This window comes from Ursus arctos, unplaced genomic scaffold, assembly GCF_023065955.2.
Source record: "Ursus arctos isolate Adak ecotype North America unplaced genomic scaffold, UrsArc2.0 scaffold_12, whole genome shotgun sequence".
In the NCBI taxonomy this organism is placed as follows: Eukaryota; Metazoa; Chordata; class Mammalia; order Carnivora; family Ursidae; genus Ursus; species Ursus arctos.
This window is the reverse complement of record NW_026622786.1, coordinates 28,642,266-28,661,192: the sequence shown is the minus strand read 5'-3', so window position 1 is coordinate 28,661,192 and position 18,927 is coordinate 28,642,266. Positions and strand designations below refer to the sequence as shown.

General features: G+C 46.7%; 1 long non-coding RNA gene across 1 annotated transcript; it reads right to left on the bottom strand.

The window, feature by feature from the left end:
• Nucleotides 1-1,671: 1,671 nt before the first annotated feature.
• Nucleotides 1,672-18,604, bottom strand: LOC130543397 (uncharacterized). The gene is made up of 3 exons (XR_008958710.1): nt 18,520-18,604; nt 16,986-17,134; nt 1,672-1,997 (listed from the first exon to the last, which is right to left on the bottom strand). It is a non-coding gene; the product is annotated as an uncharacterized LOC130543397 (long non-coding RNA).
• Between the last annotated feature and the right edge of the window lie 323 nt (nt 18,605-18,927).

The window sequence follows — 18,927 nt, the reverse complement described above, 5'->3', positions numbered from 1 at the left end:
GAGAGGCCGAGCAGAAGGGACAAGCTGCCATGCTCTGGCGAGAAGGTGGGCCAAGGGCTGGCCACTCCGCGTCTGCCCCTCAGCTCCTCTGCGCTGGTCCTGGGGACACCAGGGCCACACCTCTTGTCTTCACTCCTGTTGTTTCTGCTACTTGGGCTGCGCCTTCCTCTCCTCTTCAAACTTCCCATCCCTAGTCCCTCAACATCAGCTATAAATGTCCCACAAGACCTTCCCACCACCTTCCCCAGTCCCAGTGGCTGGGGCCCTTCCTACCAGCTGGCCATCAGCCTTGTCCACATTCTTGGAGTAGCACTTAACTGAATATATTTGTCTCCACGTTTCTCCGCCTCACAGCTCTGCTCATCCATGTACACATTCATTCCTTGTTCATCCTGGAATTGGCCCAGCAGTGAGAGAGAGACGAGGCTCCCCAGAGCCCCTAGGCAGCTCCCAGGCCAGGGATGGAGGAGCAGACTTAAGGAGGAGTTATGAGATGGTGACTGTATTGAAAAGGAGGGTTGGGGCGCCTGGGTGGCTCAGTCAGATAAGCAAGCATCTGCCTTCTGCTCAGGTCATGATCTTGGGGTCCTGGGATCGAGCCCCAAATTGAGCCCTACATCAGGCTCCATGGTCAGCGGGGAGCCTGCTTCTCCCTCTGCCCCTACCCCCCCACTTGTGGGTGTGCGCACTCACTCTCTCTTTCAAATAAAATCTTAAAAAAAGAAAAGAAAAGAAAAAAGAAGAGAAAAGAAAAGAAGGGTCAGGGTGCTATAGGAATATATAAGAGGGGAGTTTTTAGTCTGGGGTTGGGGTGGGACAGTCAGGGACCATCTCCCTAAAGACAGAACATTTCAGCTGAAACCTAGAGAAGGAGGAAGTCCAGAGTGAGAGGTAGGGGTGTGTGTGTGTGAGAGAGAGAGAGACAGGGCTGGGGTCCCAGTTCACGCTGAGCAGGTGCAGGAGCCAAACCTCCACAGGGAAAGAGACAATGTGCCAGGCGGGAGGACCACGCGCAGAACATGCAGCCAGGAGGAAAACAGACTGCAGAGTCAGGTAGGAAAACATCAGGGAACACGTGGAAAGGCCACGTTCAGGGCCAGCTCCGGAAAGGGAGGGTCTCCATTGTTTTTTGTATTCCTGGGGCCCCACAGAGTAACAGGTGCTCCAGAAGTGTTTATTAAATAAAGGAAAACACTTTAACTAGAGAAACACAATTTAAACGGGACGTGGAGATATGACAAGTGAAACAAAACCACCGCTCAAGGCTGGCTGTGCTACCATGAGAGCCATTTCGACCTTCCGCTGGGAGCCCAGGAAGCACCGCATCCGTCTGACTGACGCAAGGACGTTTGTAATGAGCCCATATGGCAGGATTTGATTGGGTCAGATTTCGCAAGACAAGTGTGCCCGGGATCCAAAGCACACTGGAGCTCTCTGGAGCCAGTTGGGGGGAATCTAAGTGACATCTGCCAGGCTGGGACGTGACGCAGCAGGGAAGTCTGGCACACAGAGACCCAGCCAGGGGCTGTCTTGATGCTACTCATCAGAGAGGGGCTTCCTCTGCTACTCCCTGCGGTCTTGGGGACTTCAGAGAATCAAAGCATTTCAGAGCCAAGGAGGACTCTGGGGGTCCTCTGGTCGGCCCCTCGTTTTATAGATGAGAACACTGAAGCCAGAGAGGTTGAGCGACTTACACTCCAGGCTGGCTCTGAGCCTCTTATAAGCACATCTAAAGGGAAGAAAGGGAGAGAGGAGAGTGGGGTTGGGGGGCAGAAGAGTGACTAGGAAACACTGTCTTATAACACGCTCCTACCCTGAGCAAAGGCGACTTGTCGAACGGCAGTAAGAGAACCCAGTGTTCATCTTTCAGCGAGAAGCTCAGCTCTGGGAGGAGAGTGTCCGCCGCCTAGATCCAGGATGCCATTGGCTGTAGATGGGACCACACATCCTTCTACTTAAGGCTGTTCCATCCTTAGCCAGGAGGTAGGAGCTGGGATCTGGAACAAAATAGCCAAGGTTTGTCTGAGTCCTCACACTTGTATTACCTCCCATATCTCTTGTCTCTCCTTCCTTCTACTAGGAGAACTCCTGAGTTTTAGTTGGCACGTGACTGCCTGGAATAAAGACTGCATTTCCCAGCTCCTTGTCGCTGAGCTGCCTCTGTGACTAAGTTCTCATCAATGGCACGTAAGCAGAGGGATCAGGTGCAGTCTCGGAAAGTCAACTGAAAGCAGTGGTTCTCCAGCTGGAGAGACTGTGCCCCCAGGGGACATTTGGCAATGTCTGGTGACACTTGTGTTTGTCCCACCTGAGAAGGAGGAAGTTAACACTGGCATCTCACGGGTAGAGGCCAACGATGCCGCTAAACATCCCACAATGCACAGGATAGCCCCTCCAATAATGAAATATCTGACCCAAAATGCCAGTAGTACCAAGACTGAGAAACCCCATCTCAAAGGGACAGGTCAGGCTCATCTCATTCCTTCCCCGGTACCCCTGACTGAACTGTAGATGTGAAGGCCAGAGTCTGAACTGCCACCTTTGACCATGAGGTGGAAGTCACATGTTGAGGATGATAAAGCAACAAGAGAAAAGTCATCTGGATTCCTGGTGATCCCCAAACTGCCATCCCAGCTGTGGACAGCTCTCTTTATTACCTACAACCAAATCAAGTTCTAGTTCAATTAAGTCTCTGTTGCTTTGCTTTTCTGTCACTTGCAGCTGAACTTAATTAATATACTTTTCCCTCTTGCTCTTTTTTCCATTCGTGTCAACTGCAGTGAGCCTCTGCTCACCTAGCCCTTGTTCCTTGTCTCTCCTCCATTTGGACTCCTCAGGTTTTGCCCCCAGATTTATGTGACAGCTATCTTCATTCATTCGCAGTTTGATCTACTTCGAATTCTGACACCTGCTCCAAGATTCATCTTATTGCAACTCTGAGACTATCAGGTCCTGCTCCTTCCAGATTCCCAGAATCAGGCTCTAACCAGTACGATGCGTCAGCCATATCATTTGGGTTCTAAACATTTCTTTGTAACCCTGTTTTCAACATGGAGCCACATTCTCCCAGACTAGGCGCTATCTGTAATGACCAGTGTAGTATGTGTGTCAGCCCAGCTGAATGGAGGCTTGACCAATGGGAATGGACCCTGGCCCTTACTCCACACAGGCACTACCAGTGGGGTATCAGCCCTGGGCATATTGCACCGGAAGAATTCATCCATCATCCAAGCATCCATTTGTTGAACACCTACATGAGTCATGTTCAAGGCGCTAGCACGGAATCTGCCATGACAATACCCCGGAGGCCTTTGTATTTATCATTATTGTTTACCACAGGCTTAAAAATGACAAACCCTTAGCAACCAAGTAGGATTACCCAGAAAAACAGAGGGGAAGAGCTGCCCTTCTTTTTATATCATTTGTGCCTCCTCTTTGCTAGTGTTGAAGAACTTGGTATTTATTAGCCCTTTCCTTTCTGGGAATTTCAAGTCTGCTACTGGAGAGCTGAGAAAAAAAGTCATGATGACTCCACAACTATACAAATGAATCCACAGTTTTATAATCACAGTGTCAGGGATCCAAGAGTAAATCATTTGTATTCAAGAGCAAATATTCCAGAACAAAGAGGGGAACTCAGCCAGCATATTTGCTACTACTTGAGACTGTCTACTTTAGACATCTTGAGAATATAATAAAATGCATAGAATGAATCATTTCTAGGGGAAAGTGTGCAAGGACCAAAGAATAGTAAAACAAGGAACATCCCAGTGGACCTCCGTGTCCTTCAGATGAACTGGGAGATATAATGAATCTAGTCCCAAATTTCTGAGTCGACTGCAAATCTGATGTGAGGGTGGAAACTTCCAGCTCAGTCAAAGTAATTTAGTGTGAGAAGAAGAAAAGTGAATCATTTCAACTGTCTTCCTTTTCAGAGTCTTTGTTGATTGAAGTAGAGGAGCAAGAATATAGCTGTCATGTTAAAAAGTGGCAGGAACTAATGTTATAGATGCCGGGGAGACCAACTTCCAAGATAGACCCCCAATATTCCTACCTCCTGGTATTCACACTACTGTGTCGTCTCCTACCACACTGTATTAGAGTTGGTCTGTGTGACCAATAGAATACAATAGAAGTGACGGTCAGGATTGACCTGAGGCCAGGTCATAAAAGACATGTGGTTTCTGCCTTGCTCTCTCTCTCCCTTAGATTACTCCCTCTGGGGGATGCAGCCTGTGTAGAGGTCAAGGATCTGAGGCCTGCTGCCACCAGCCATGGGAGTGGGTCATCTTGGAAGCAGATCCTCCAGCCCCAGTCAAACCTTCAGATAATCACAACCCTAAACAACCTCACAAGAGACCCTGAGTGTGAACCACTCAGCATATGCTCCCTGACCCACAGAAACTGTGAGGTAATAAAATTCTTATTGTTTTATGCTGCTAAGGGCTGGGGTGATATGTTAATGCAGCAAAAGACAACTATTATATCCCTTACTGTCATGTCAGTGCATGTTAGAAACTCAGTTAATTCCCACGACAATCTTGTAAAACAGAAATTATTTTCTCCATTTTTGAGGTGTGAAAATTCAGAGAGGTAATTTCCCAGGGTCATAAACTGCCTCAAAGCCCGCTAAACCATGCTGCCTCACTCAGTCACACTTCTCAGAATTTCTCCCTCCCCCTCTCACTGACCTCCAGAGATGAGCCAGGCTGTCCTACCAAGCGAGGTCTCAGGTTTAATGATGAGATTATACCATCACAGGGTGGGGGTGGGTGAGGATTTGAAAACTACCCCTGCCTACAAAAATTTATTCTTACACACCCTGTGAAGCAATTTTGAGAACTTGGTGGAGACAAGGTGAAGTAAATGGCATTTTAAAGCAATGAAAATTGGGCTCCTGAGTGCCTCAATCAGTTAAGTGTTTGACTCTTGGTTTCGGCTCAAGTCATGATCTCAGGGTCATGATCTTAGGGTCATGAACTCAAGCCCCACGTTGGGCTCCACTCTCAGCAGGGAGTCTGCTTCAGATTCTCTCTCTCCTTCAGCCCTCTCCACCTCCCCCCCACCACGTGTGTGCACTCTCTTTCTCTAAAATCAATCAATCTTTACAACAATGACAAGTAAATGAAATAACTAAAAAATGGACAATGTTTCTAATTAGAATCAGAAATCTGGTGGACAAATAACAAGACCTCCACTGAGACAAAGGGTTGTTGGTGTCATTAGTGGGTCTATGACAGACACACCATGGGGAAACGGCTGAGGCCCTAAAAGCTTGGACACCTCTGGCTGGAGGGATTTCCTTCTCAACTCATCTTGAGGGCCCAGGTGCTGTCCTGAAGGACCTGAGGTCCTAAGCCCTGTCCCTCCATCTAACTCAGGAGAAAGGCAGCCTGGAGGGATTTTTCTGCCTGTTCGAGAAGGGACCCGACCTAGGTTCTGCAGGACATCATTAGCAATGTATCTTTTCTTCCTCAATTCCCCACACTGTGGGAAGTAAAAGGGCATAATTTCCTTTGCGCTAATGTTTTGGGCCAATAAATCAGATTGATTCTGAGTTTTGTTTTGTTTCGTTTTTAAGATTTTATTTTTAAGTAATCTCTATACCCCACATGGAGCCCAAATCACAACCCCAGAATCAAGAGTCATGCTCCACCGACGGAGCCAGCCGGGCACCCCAATTCTGAGCTTTTTGATGTAGCTTTGAGATCTGCTCAAGGATTCAAATTAATGCCGAGATAAGGGAAGCCATGAAGTGGACTAACAAGAGTGTGAACGCCTAAATCCCAAGCTAGCGCTTCTCAAATTTTAATGCAAATGAATCACTTGACAGACCTTATTAAAATGCAGATTCCAGCTCAGTGCACTCCAGTTCAGCCTCTCCCTGCACCCCCAACTCCCCCACACATACCCCAAGCCATGAATTGCACCCTGTGAGCTCTATTTCCCTCCCTGAAAAAACCCGACACTCCACCCTCCCTGAAGGAAAAAAAAAAAAAGAAAGAAAACTACAGATTCTGAATCCAGCAGGTCTGGTCTGGGGAAGGTCCCAGAGCCTGCATGTTTGTCCAGCTCACGGGCTCTGCTGATGCTCCTGGGCCACAGTCACTGCTGTAGTAGGAATGGGCAGAAAGCATTTGTTCTTAAACTTGGCTACATATGAGAATTGACAGATGCCCGGGCCCCGGCCCCAGAAACTCTGCTTTCCTTGGTCTCAGGAGCATCCTGGGCATCGGATTCTAGCATGTGGCAGGATTTCAGGACCCCTGGTCTAACAAGCCTGGCTCCAGTTGCTGGTTCCCTCCTGATTCCTTTCCAAGGAGCAGTGGCTGCAGCGCAGAATAACTGTGATTCTGGGGACAGGGCTTGACCCAGTCCTGCTGCTCTCCTCATGTTTGCCTTCCCATCCGGACAGGGGCAATGCCCCTTGCAGAGTTGTTGTAAGGATGAGGCCCGTCCGCATACACATGGAGACCTCAGAATGGGGCCTGGCATGATTTATCACTTCATTATTACGCTCAACTGCTGAAGGATTAAAATTAGTTAAACTTTAGTAGATGGTTTTCCATTGTTGTGCCCAGGAGTGGGGAAATGCCTTTGTTTGTTGAGAACTTGGAAGGAAGAGATGGGGGGAGGTTCAAGACCTGCTCCCCCAAACTGGGTCACTGAAAGCAGAATTAGGACACTGCAGGACAACTCCTACTTCCACACGGTTGTTCTGGAAGCATTTATGGAGTGCCCACTGTGTACAGGGCATTGTGCTAATGATGAGGGAACAGAAGGCAGGCCGAAGACAAAGCCTAAGCTGACACCCTGCAACCTCCCCTTACCCCCACTCTTGGGTGGGACATCTGTGACATTCTTCCAGGAAGCCCCCACCCATCTTAATGCTAATGCCTCGCTAGAGGGAAAAACAAGTATAACTTGACAATGGCAAGGTGTCCTGTGATTCTTCTAAATTTAACATATGAAAGTACTTTCTCAACCTCCCTTTTTCCTTACCTCCCCCAATCCCAAAGTATATAATCAGCCTCCCCTCACCACCCGGGGCGGCAGGTCTCTCTGCGCGCGGGTCCTGTCCTCGTGCTTTAATAAACCACCATTTTGCACCAAAGACGCCTCAAGAGTTCTTTCTTGGTCGTTGGCTCCGGATTCCAACCCGCCGAACCTCACCAATATTCCAAAACCACATCATACGGTGCCCGAACATGGGCTTTGAGTCTTTACATCTGGACTCTGAGCTTTGGTGCAAAATTGGTGAGTAGTTTCTCTATGCTTCCTTTACTCTCATTCCAGGGGCTCTTCAAGGAGTACGGTCTTACGGGAACACTTACATATCGATTGCTCAGGCTGCAATCCTCTAGCCCGTGGCTACTCTATGGGGAGGAGAAAGTCGGCCTTCTGGCTGGAAGTGAGTACCCTGGCCGGGATGGTAATAAGGCCCAGAAACCTGATGCCCTCTCTTTATTCCTGTCCTTACACAAAGTCATCTGTCTTGGGCACGGGACAGCCACCTAAGTGACTAGCACGGCTGCCAATCCTAAGACCCTTGTGTGAGATTTCTTCCTGATTGATCTAATGTGATCCCCTCCACATCCCCAGTCTAGCCACTTCTGCGGGACCTCCACTCGGAGCCAGCTGAACAGTACCCGATGGAATTACAACCCAACCAGGGACCGTTTCCTAGGGAAGCTGGCTGTAAGGACCATGTGTGTTGGAATGTCGCTTAGACCATGATGGATTTCTATCTTTACTAGTTTTCCATCAATGTCCTCTACTAACTATTAAATCTATAAAATTTGGTAATTTTCCCTTGCAGAACTTTTCTAGTGTTCTCCATGGGTTTAAAACGGCAGGTTCTTCAAGGATGGGAGCTTCTTTAGTCCCCAAGGATTCTCTCTTGGGATGCCTTTTAACCCACTGGAAACAAATTCGGATTGCAAAACTTAGGAAAGTACCGATCTCCTGTAACACTGTATGGCCTCAGTGGGATCCATCGTTAGGTGTCTTCTGGGGCAAATGGACCTAAGGTACCTTCATTGCGTGTACCTAGGCCTTCGTTGCTCTACACCAGCACCTCGGTGGCCTCTTGCAGAACACATTTGGCTAGTAAACTCCCCTGACATTGGATGGTAGTTATTTAAGTAGGCCTCCTCCTGGTAGGTTGCTGGAGGAAACACAGGCCACCCCAAAGGGGACTCTTGACTCTCTTCTCTTTCACTGCTTCTTCTAATGGATGTGGGGGCTTCTCCCTCACTCGCTTCCCAGGTTAATGGCTATAACTGGAGCCATCTGCGGTTAGTCTGCACCAGGACGGGGACTTTGAATATTCATTCCCAAGCAGCTGCTGAAACTCCCTTTGTTTCGGGAAATTCCCTGTCTTCTCTGGCCGGACATGGACTGCCTATTCCCCCTTGTTAGCGGGAAAACACGGCGTCTGCTCCTCTGTTGGAGCTGATGAGCTCAAAAACCGGAAACCCCTTCTCTGCCCTCTGGTGGCACTTTGTCTCCTCTGTCTCCCCCTCCTCCTTCCTTCTGCACCACCTGGGGTGCGGCCTGCACAACTGGCTTCTGTACCATCCTCGGTGCCTCAGGCACCATGGCTCCTCCTCCTCCTCTCACTGTCCAGGAGCAAGAAGAGCACCCCGTGGACTTAACACCAACCACTCCAGATTCCCCACCAGTGTCTCAGGTAAAAACTGACAATGGGGAGGATCCAGGCGGAACATAATTCAGTATCTAAGTTGGTCAGTTTAATTAAAATAGACATGTCTTTAAAGTTATCAGCACTAAACGTGAAACTCTTTTTCTGTTGAGGTTTACTGAAGGTCAAACTTGTGTTATCTCTCTTGCGAGTTGTTAGTAAAAAGATGACTAAAATGATGGTTAATTGTCTCAGAGTTCTCGTGGATAATTGTTAAAACAGCTTTCAAAGTCTTTGGTAACCTGAATCTTTAAAGTTTTGCTTGGGTGATAACTGGGACATCTAGGTCTTTTCCAAATGGGATACAGTGTTGAGTCAATGATTACTGGATGTAGGTGTGTGCTTTTGACTACTTACTGCAAAGAAACTAAGGATATTTAAATCTGTTGGTAAACATGTTTTGTGCTTAATTGATTCATAAATTTGCCATCTAAAGGCTTTGGTTTAACAGTTCACAGTTGGTTACTACTTAATCTTCTCTGGAGACTAAGGTTTCCAAAGAATGCAGATTTCTACTAAATGTAATGAAGACTGATGGAAATAAGAGAAGCAACTCAATGTAGAAAAGTAGATTTTTGTTGAAGGTAAAAGAAAGTAATTTTGTTCTAAATAAGATGGTTGTTTGGAAAGATGGCATGGAATAAAATCTGAATGCAAAATAAGGTTGTAGACGTTTGTGAAGGGAAATCCTTGGAAAGGAATTTTAGGTGTGGTCGGGACGGACTAAGATTGAAATGAATGGATTTTTGAAGTACAGTGGTATAAGATACATAAGTTTGCTTCTGTTCAAAAAGACAAAGTTTTCTTGAATTAATTTATCTGCTCTTAAAAAGAAATGTAAACAGTTGTTTTCTTTGTCCAGAAAACCAGTTTCTATGTTTTGTCATTATCAGGTCTTTGATCACTTGGTTAAGACTTCTCAGTATTAAAGGAGCTAAGTTCTGCTAACAACTGTAGAACCCTACATATTTGCCTTTCAAATATTATTGTCACGTTGGTGAAATAAAAATAGAGTTTTGTAATCTGTAGTCCTATTCAGGCATGTATGTGCTTTAAACTTTTCTAAGGTTATAACAAACTTCCCAAGATTTAAATTGTAAGTGAAGTCTAACTCATTAGGCCTTTTTCTTTGGTGTGCTAAGTTACTTGGGAAGTACTGTTAAACAAATGATAAGCCTTGGGTTACCTTTGGGTAAATGCTGTGACTATTCTAGAGATAATGTGCGATTCCTGAAAGTTTAATGTTCTAGTATAAGGTCGTCATCACTCGATATTCTGGCTGTCGCAGTGTTATGGGTCACAGAAATAACATGATTTCCTTGCCAGCTGTATCTCTAACCACGTCCATTCTGAGTTTTTGTCATTTATAATTGTTCTTATTCTCTGGTAAAATGAGTTTCATCTTCAAGGAGATTCATATAAATTACTTTTAGACTTTATAGAATCCTAAAACTGAAATGGGTAAGAATTTCTAGAACTAACTAAAGCTGCATTCAGACTTAACAAGAATTAGTAACATGGGACTAAATGAACTAAAAGATACGGTGTTGTGACTTGTTTGAAACATTGCTTGTTCTCTAATGTTTGCTCTTCCAGATCGAGGAAACTTTCCCTTAAGACATCAGTGATACAGAGAAATAATAATAAGAAAGCTAATTAAAGCATTTAACTTTTCTCTCTACTTGAAACCTCTGAAATTAAAAAGGTCTCAGTAAGTATTCTTTCTTCCATGGCAATCATAATCATTTGCGTAAGTTCATTAAGAATCTATGCTCCTTGTAACAGGACACCATTGGAAACATTGGTTATTTTACCCAGGCTTTGACTGGAATGTCATATTTAGGAGACATGCATAGACTCAGATATGACCAAACAGCTTTAAGGAACTAAGGTTGACTTTATGAAACCTGGAGCCATAAAGCGCTTTGGAACTGTTGGCCTGACTCTTTGGTTACAGAGTTTCAGCAGCCTCACCAAGTGAGTAAAGAATGTCACTTCCTGGCAGGCGCAGGAACCTCAAGATATATGTGGGACCTTGTGAAGAGGAATCCGCCCAAATCTACAGGTATTGCAGGCACGTCTGATGCCAAGTGCTTGGCTTGGCTTCTGGCCTGGAGAGGCTACTAAATGTTCAACCTGGAGATTCCTTTTATTTTTTATATTTTTTAAAGATTTTATTTATTTATGTGACAGAGAGACAGCCAGCGAGAGAGGGAACACAGCAGGGGAGTGAGAGAGGAAGAAGCAGGCTCCCAGCGGAGGAGCCCGATGTGGGACTCGATCCCAGAACGATCCCAGAACGATCCCAGAACGATCCCAGAACGCCGGGATCACGCCCTGAGCCAAAGGCAGACGCTTTAACGACTGCGCTACCCAGGCGCCCTGGAGATTCCTTTTAAATAAAGCTCCAGAAAAGCAGATTCTAAAAGATCTATGTGATCAATCCTATTCTTGCTGAGCTTATGTAAATAGTTGGGCCAAGTTTGTTAAAACTGGACTCGCTTTTCAAATAATTTCGTCCTGATTTGGCTATCTCTGGAAATGAAGGTTACTTTAGAGAGAAAAATTATGTTTAAATAACCCATCTTTTTGGATGTTAAATTCTAGACCTGATTGTCCTTAAATGTTTGCTTAAGCTAGACTACTTGAGGTAAACTTCAGAGAAATAGCTTTTTCTATTTATACACAGTGGCTCACATATAGATCATCTTCGTGCTTTTTATTCTGTGGGGCTAATAACAGACCCCATGGGCAAATAATTAATTATTTGAACAACTGAGAAATGGGATAGATTCCCCAACAATTGCATAACTTGACTATCACCCTGACCAATTCTATGTGGCTGGGTTGATGAAATTGGTCCTTAAAAGCCAGAGCATACCCCACTCTATAGGGTTACCTATGGGCTTGTGGAGTAACGGATGACCCCACTTTCCTTGTGATTGGATTGGCTGATGACTTGGGGATGCCCTTATCTCTTAACAAGTCTTCCCCATTTGCCATTATTAATTGATACTTTTAAGATACTAAGGCTAGACCTCAAAGAGGGCTTCTTAATGGTTTCATCCCGTGTAGTTACATTTACCCTAGAAGCCACCTCCATGGATGTACAATTACAAGGAGAGGCTTTAGCCAAGCATACAATAGCCCTTCGGGTAAAAGGACCCTCGGAGCTCACTATGGGACAGTCTCTGACTGTAATGACTTCACATCGGGTCCAAGACCAGAAGCCACCAATGGATGATGGGAAGCCGACTTATTAAATACCAGGCTACACTTATAGATATGCCTGAAATTATACTTGAAACCTGTCAGACTTTAAACCTAGCTACTCTTATGCCTGGACCTGACCATTGTACTTCTATAGAGCATAACTGTTCAGAGGTTATTGATCTTGCTTATTCTAGGTGACCAGATTTAAGATGCCCTTATTGAAAATACAAATTGACGGTTGGTTTACTAATGGCAATGGTTTCATGGAAAAGGGAATAAAGAAAAAAAAAACTGGGTATGCTGTAGTGTGCACTCGTGCTTTGCAATTGGCAAAAGCCTTAAATATAGTGACTCCAAATATTCCTTTCTAGTCTTAACGTGCCCATCGAGCATTTTGAAGAAAAGGGGATTATTATCAAGCCATAACTCTTATCAAATACGGGCCTGAAATTATTGCACGTATGGCCCTCAAACTGAGTAGCCCTTGAAATCCTGACTGCAGTTCAAGGAGGCCCAGTATTATATGAATGGCTCCTGGCTAGGACCCAATGGCTATGCGACTCTAACCCGTATCCATAACTTCCCCTTTGCTGGGTAAGCCACTGTACTCTGGGTTTTGCTGGATGCACGGGTGCGTTATTAAAACCATTACCAACCCAGCCAGCCTTCCAAATTTAAAACCATGGTGGACATGTTCTGTGTCTCATTGGTATGACCACCTAGCATCTATCTTTGTTACCTCTCTGAGACTGGAGAATGTTTGGCACATGGAAACTCTTTAAGTACATGGTCAAAGCCCTAAATGACACTCAGAATAAATAGCATTTCTCTATTAAATACTAAGTAATACAAATATGTAAAGCAGCTTTACAAAACAGAATGGCATTAGATGTTTTAACTGTTGCACAAAGCTCTGTATACATTCCAGATTACCACGAAAATACTTCTGGGTTTCTACCTGACAGGAATGCTCAAACTGATGCTTTAAATGATCTCTTTCCTTTAGTGATTGCTTTAAACTCCTGGACTGGAAGAAAATTATCAAAGATCAACTATCAAAGATCTTTTATTCTGACTTTTTCTGATATTAACCTTATTTTGCTGTCATTTCCTGTGTCTCCCTGCCTCGTGTCAAGACTCCCTCACTGCCATAACTTCCAGCTAACAGACGATTTTTCTACGCAAGGACGTTCATATATGTTGACCCGCGTTGGATTCACCTGCCTCCCCTTTCATAACTCCCCTGTACGTTCCCCAACTGACCAATATTAACCCATAGGTAGGGACATCTCTACGCCCCTATTCAGCAAGAAGACATTACAAAAGATGAGACCTTCCACCTTCAACGACCTTAAAGATTTAAGGGTCAAAATTGTTCGGGGGCGGGGGGGGGGGGGAATGATGAGGGACCAGAAGGGTAGCTGAAGACAAAGCATAAGCTGACACCCTGCAACCTCCCCCCACTCCACCCCCCACTCCTGGGTGGGACATGTGTGACATTCTTCCAGGAAGCCCCCAGCCATCTTAATGCTAATGCCTTGCTAGAGGAAAAACAACCTTGACAATGGCAAGGCCTCTCTGTCCTGTGAGTTTTCTTTAACACATGAAAGTACTTTCTAAACCTCCCTTTTTCCTTACCTCCCCCAACCTCCTAGTATATAATCAGCCACCCCTCACAACCCGGGGCAGTGGGTCTTTCTGCCCACGAGTCCTGTCCCTGTGCTTTAATAAACCACCATTTTGCATCAGAGACGCCTCAAGAATTCTTTCTTGGTCCTCGGCCCTGGACTCCACCCCACCAAACCTCACCTATATAACAAAACCACATCACCCCCAACCCTGGAGTCCCCCCACCCTCCACCCCAGACAGAAGAATGTATAGGAATGTTCTTGAAGTGATGTGGGCTGACAGATTGAAGCCCTACAGCCTCACATTTGAAGCACTTCAGAGTCTTTTCCCCACTGACTCAGAAGTCTCTCCTGCCAGGTCAAGCCCATTTCCTGCACCCATCCATGCTCTCCTGTCTGACTTCGCTCAAGATTGCACGGTACATGGGAGACAGGATGCCATCTGTTGTCTTCACCAGTGTCTCTCGTCCCCAGAGACCAGTGCAGTGCCCAGCCCAAGACTGATCAGGCTTGGCCTTTATCCCACCATCTTGCCAGCAGATGGTGACTGCCCCCTACAGGATGGTCCTACATCCTTCCAGAGCTCTGCTGGGAAGCCTGTTTGGCCGCCCAGTCAACCCAGCCACAAGGCCCAGAACTGATGCGGCCTCCCCGCAGACACAATATACCTGCTGCTACCCCAGTTTCCCTTTGTGACGGGACCCTTGTCTCTGCACACCAGCCTACTAGTCTGAGACTTTGAACCAGCTCTTCCCGAGCCCTCCCTTTTGGGGACTGGATCATGTTCCGTTTCTCCTCAGCTGTGATTCTTGTCCTCTCGAGAGCAGGCTGATGGCACAGAACCACAGACCTGACCGCAGGCTTCTCCGCTAGCACCTTCTGCACTAGCACCGCAGCCAAGGCCGGGTTAGCCAGACCCTTCTTCACACCATGCCCTGGATTGCTCAGCCTCCGTCGTTTTCCTAGCGCGCCCCGTCTGTCCTGCCTTCTCCCTCACATTCCCCAGGCCCTTTCCTCATGCCCGCCAGTAGCCTTGCACAGGTCGGCCCCAGGTTAGAGTGTTTTCAAATGCAGCCTTCCTCCTTCATTCCCCTTCTCCGACTGTAAGCTCTCTCCCCCCTGAAGTCCCAGACTGCCTGCACGCACTCGGAGAACTCCTGACCTTGCATCACAGTGTTCGTGTGCCTGTGATCGTTTCCGTTAGGCTGTAAACCAGGCTCAAACGTGTTTTCTTTGTATCTCAGGTAGGCCCTCAGTCACTGCTTGCTGAAGAGGTGAAGCGGCCGAGAAAAAGACCGAGCACAAATGAAATGAAGTTCGATGGTCTCCCTGACACTTGGGCCCCACCCCACTCAGCCTGCATGCCACCCCCTAAGTTAATCATTCTAAAGCACTGTCATCCAAAGCACATGCGGAAGATACTAGAAGCTCCCCATTGCCCGCAGCATTAAATCCACATTCCTCATCCTGAATCAAGTCTTCCCTGGGCGGCTTTGCCACATGTGGCTTCAATCCCACCTGTACCGCCTCGTCTCCTGACTCAACTCCTCACTCCCAACAGTACTTCTGTAAGGGCCAATTTGTCCCTCTTTTCTATCTTAATGTCTAGCTTTCTTCATCCTGGAAAATTTCATTTCCTTTCCTCCTTTCCGTCTTGCCGTCTATGTAGTTTGGTTATTGGTCTGGCTAATAACTCGGTGCTAAGATTTTTTAGGATGAGAAGGGCCATCATTTAAATGTTGAGAGACTTTGTCTGACAAAAAAATCCTTGTTTTGGAAAACCGTGCAGTGGCACACATGAAAACAAGAATCCACCCAAGGTTCTTGGGACAGAGCAGTGAGGAAATCATGAAGCTGAAGGTAAATGTTTGCAGTTTTCAGTCTGAGAGGCCGGGTGTTCTGTTTGGTAACATAAATGATGTCTACAGTCCAGTGGGAGCTGGGTAGGGAGATGGATAATGGGTCTTGGGTTGCAACAAATTTAGCTGATGTTGTATCTGAACTTTGGTTTGTTCCTGCAGGGTGCGGGATGTCTTCATTGGGAGTTACTTGCTAATAACAGCAAACAGTTGTTACATACTTACGATATGCAAGGCCTGAGATAAAACCTTGCAAGGATTAACTCCTATAATCCTCACAACTTTGGGATTTTTCAGATGAGGAAAAGAAGGCTCCGCGAAGTTGAGCATGTCTTGCAAGGAAGAATCCCAGCCAAGATGTGCACACCAGGAGTCTGACTCCACAATCTGTGCTCCACATCTCAGCATCTTTATTTTGTAAAAAATCTCAAGCTTTTAAAACTTCTTTTTGGGGTATGCTTATAATGAATATAGTCATACATACTTATTACTTGGGAGTGCAAACTCAAAAACCTACTGGTTGGGAGTGCCCATCACACTTCGCCATTGGCTTTCATATGCTGTATTGCATTACTTGCTTATTGCTTCATTTTCATTGGTCGTATTTCTCCCAAGGAATTTGAAGTCTCTTTGGATTGTGATTTAAACTTTCACTGTGTCTCCCACAGTAGGCTCACGTATATCCTTCTTAAATACGCATTGAGTTGAATTAAACCGATACTCCAACCTTCTCCCTCTGAGGCAAAGCAAAGCTAGTGAAAATACATAACAGCACATCGATTTCTAGACTTTCTCGGGCAGGCTGGAGCTGCTACCAAGCACTGCAAATACAACAACATAGTAACTTAAAAGTAATTCTTCTGTACAAACATGAAAAGTGTTACTGCAGACTCCCAGAGGTGTATAGTGGATTTGAACTTTAAAACCCCAAAATGAAGTTGTATTTAATTAGGGTTTTGCTGTCCAGGAAACTCAAACTGCCCCTGGGCAATCAGCCGGCTTGGCGGTGGTTATAGTGCGTGCTTTGGCTCCCTCTGCCGGCAGGAAACTTTTTTTTTTTTTTGGAGAAATTCTTAGTCCAGGTTGTATAATGGCCGCTGTTTACTGCATGTACTGCCTGAGATTAGTCTCAGGGTTAGAAAAGGTTTAGGAAAATTTACTCTTTCTCTTCCAATGACAACTAAATACATATTTTAATTCCTTTTACACGCTAATATTGCTGCCTCTGAAGCTAGGTTCACTATAAACCGCTTACTAATTGTCGCAGAACACACATAGAGCTTGTTCCACTGTCCCAGTCTTCTAAAAGTAGAACCTTGTGTGTTGGCAGGGTTTGTCACACAAGCCTCGTTTTTCCCATATTGTCTGTTAACCCTGTATCTTGGTAATGTTTTCCATGACAGGACAAGGGCGTTTTGGTCTCAACTAGTGAGAGGAATCAAATATCCAGAATTCTTAGTTTAATTCATCAAGTGGAATTAGGAACACCCACATCTTTCCCTAGCACGTTGTGTCTTTCCCCATACCCTCCTTCCCAGAACTTTTATATAAATTGTCACTTAGTTGCGTCAATGACTGACCATTGGAGAGTTGGCTCCAACACTCCCACGCAGAATTCCTCTGTATGGTGTTCCCACCGGGTACTGAGGCCTCTCTTCTCCTGTTCCGTCCTGTTCGCCTCCAAGGACCAGTGAAGACTGAAATGCTGCCAGTGGCTGGTAGAGCTCAACTGCAGAGTTCAATAAAGATTTGTTTATATAAAAATGATTAAAAGTCAGGGCGCCTGGGTGGCTCAGTCGTTAAGCGTCTGCCTTCGGCTCAGGGCATGATCCCGGCGTTATGGGATCGAGCCCCACATCAGGCTCCTCTGCTGGGAGCCTGCTTCTTCCTCTGCCACTCCCCCTGCTTGTGTTCCCTCTCTCGCTGGCTGTCTCTCTCTAATAAATAAATAAAATCTTAAAAAAAATGATTAAAAGTCATACTCTATTTTGTGGGCTAGTTTTGCATATGTGAGAATTCCTTGATGTATGCCAAGATGTGTTTTATTTCATAAATCTTAAGGGGGGCATAGCAATACTATACATGAAATGTTCGTTGTCAAGGAATGTTACTTATATTACAGTGGAATGAACCAGGCCTGGCAGCTATCCGGGTTCTGCCACTTACTGTTTGGAGAGGCAATCTACCATGGGTCCCCTTGCACACTCCTACCACATACGCTAAGAATTCAAGGCCCTGCTCACTTAGGCCATTTCTCAGGGTTGTGCTTGCAGTGAGCAAACTTGAGGGATGAGGGTGTCTCCCCATGGGACAAAGAGAAGGCTTGCTTACTGCTTGCTCTATAATGGCGGGTTCCCCAAGTTTAACATTCCTCTCCTGTAACGCAACCCGTTTTGTGTGCAAGTATCCATCTGGGCCCATCTGCTTCATTCCTGTGAGAATGGGGTCCGGAAAACCAACACAAACATGCTGCTGCTTTTGCTGTAACAGTCATTTCTGACCCAGTATTCTCTCACGTGCTCGGTCAGTATCCGTGAAACTGACAAGCTGACCTGTTACCCTGCAAGGAGGGTAAAATCTCAGATTCTTCACAGTTCTTGGTACTTACTAGCTGGGTGTCCCTACACAATTAATTTAACCTTTCTTAGCTGCAGTGTCCCGTCTTTATAAAAGGGACTATAGTACCTGCCTCATGGCACTGTTGTGGGGTTAGATTGAGAATGGGAAGGTCCTTACCACACTAGATTCTTCCTGGGAGCTCCCTTTCACTCTTCAGAACACTGACGGAGACCACCTTGCTTTGAAGCCTGATGATGCCAGGCAGGGACGAACGACGTGGAACACGGTGTGGGCTGTGGCTGAGCGTGGTTTGGTGCAGAAGTGGGCTCTGGACCCACCTCGAAAGCGCGCACAGCGGCAGCGCCGCAATTTCTACGTGGGCGGGGTCGGAGAGCCGCAAACTGATTGGAACGGGAAGCCAGGGATTTTGTCTGCTGCGGTTGCATAGCAACCACGCGGTATTTACTTAGATTGTTTATTTCAAGTGGCTTCGGGGCAGTGCTGAGGGGGGACTACCCGGCCACTGAAGACCCCACCCCCCACCTCATCACCCACCTGATTCCTGGCGAAGGCGCCATTCTGAGGAGCCTCGGGCTCGGCCACCGCTCGCCAGCGCCGAGAAACCCCGCGGCCGCGCTCGGGCGCGCGCCCTGCAGCCGCACGCACTCGCACACGCATGCTCCCTGCGCTCCCACGCGCGCAGCCACCCTCGCGGCTGCCGCCCACGTAGCCGCGTGCTCTCGGCGCGCGGGCTGGGGGCGGCTGCGCGGCGCCCGCGGAGTCAGGTCCCAGCACTTGGATGAGCTCTCAGAGGATGCTGTGGCGCGGGGCGCGTCGCCCCCCTCAGTCCACCAGAGCCCGGATACCTCAGAAATTCGGCTCTGGGTCTGTGGGGAGCGAAATGCAACCTAAACCCCGTTTTACTGAACCCTGCGCAAATAAAACACGCACAAGCACGCACAC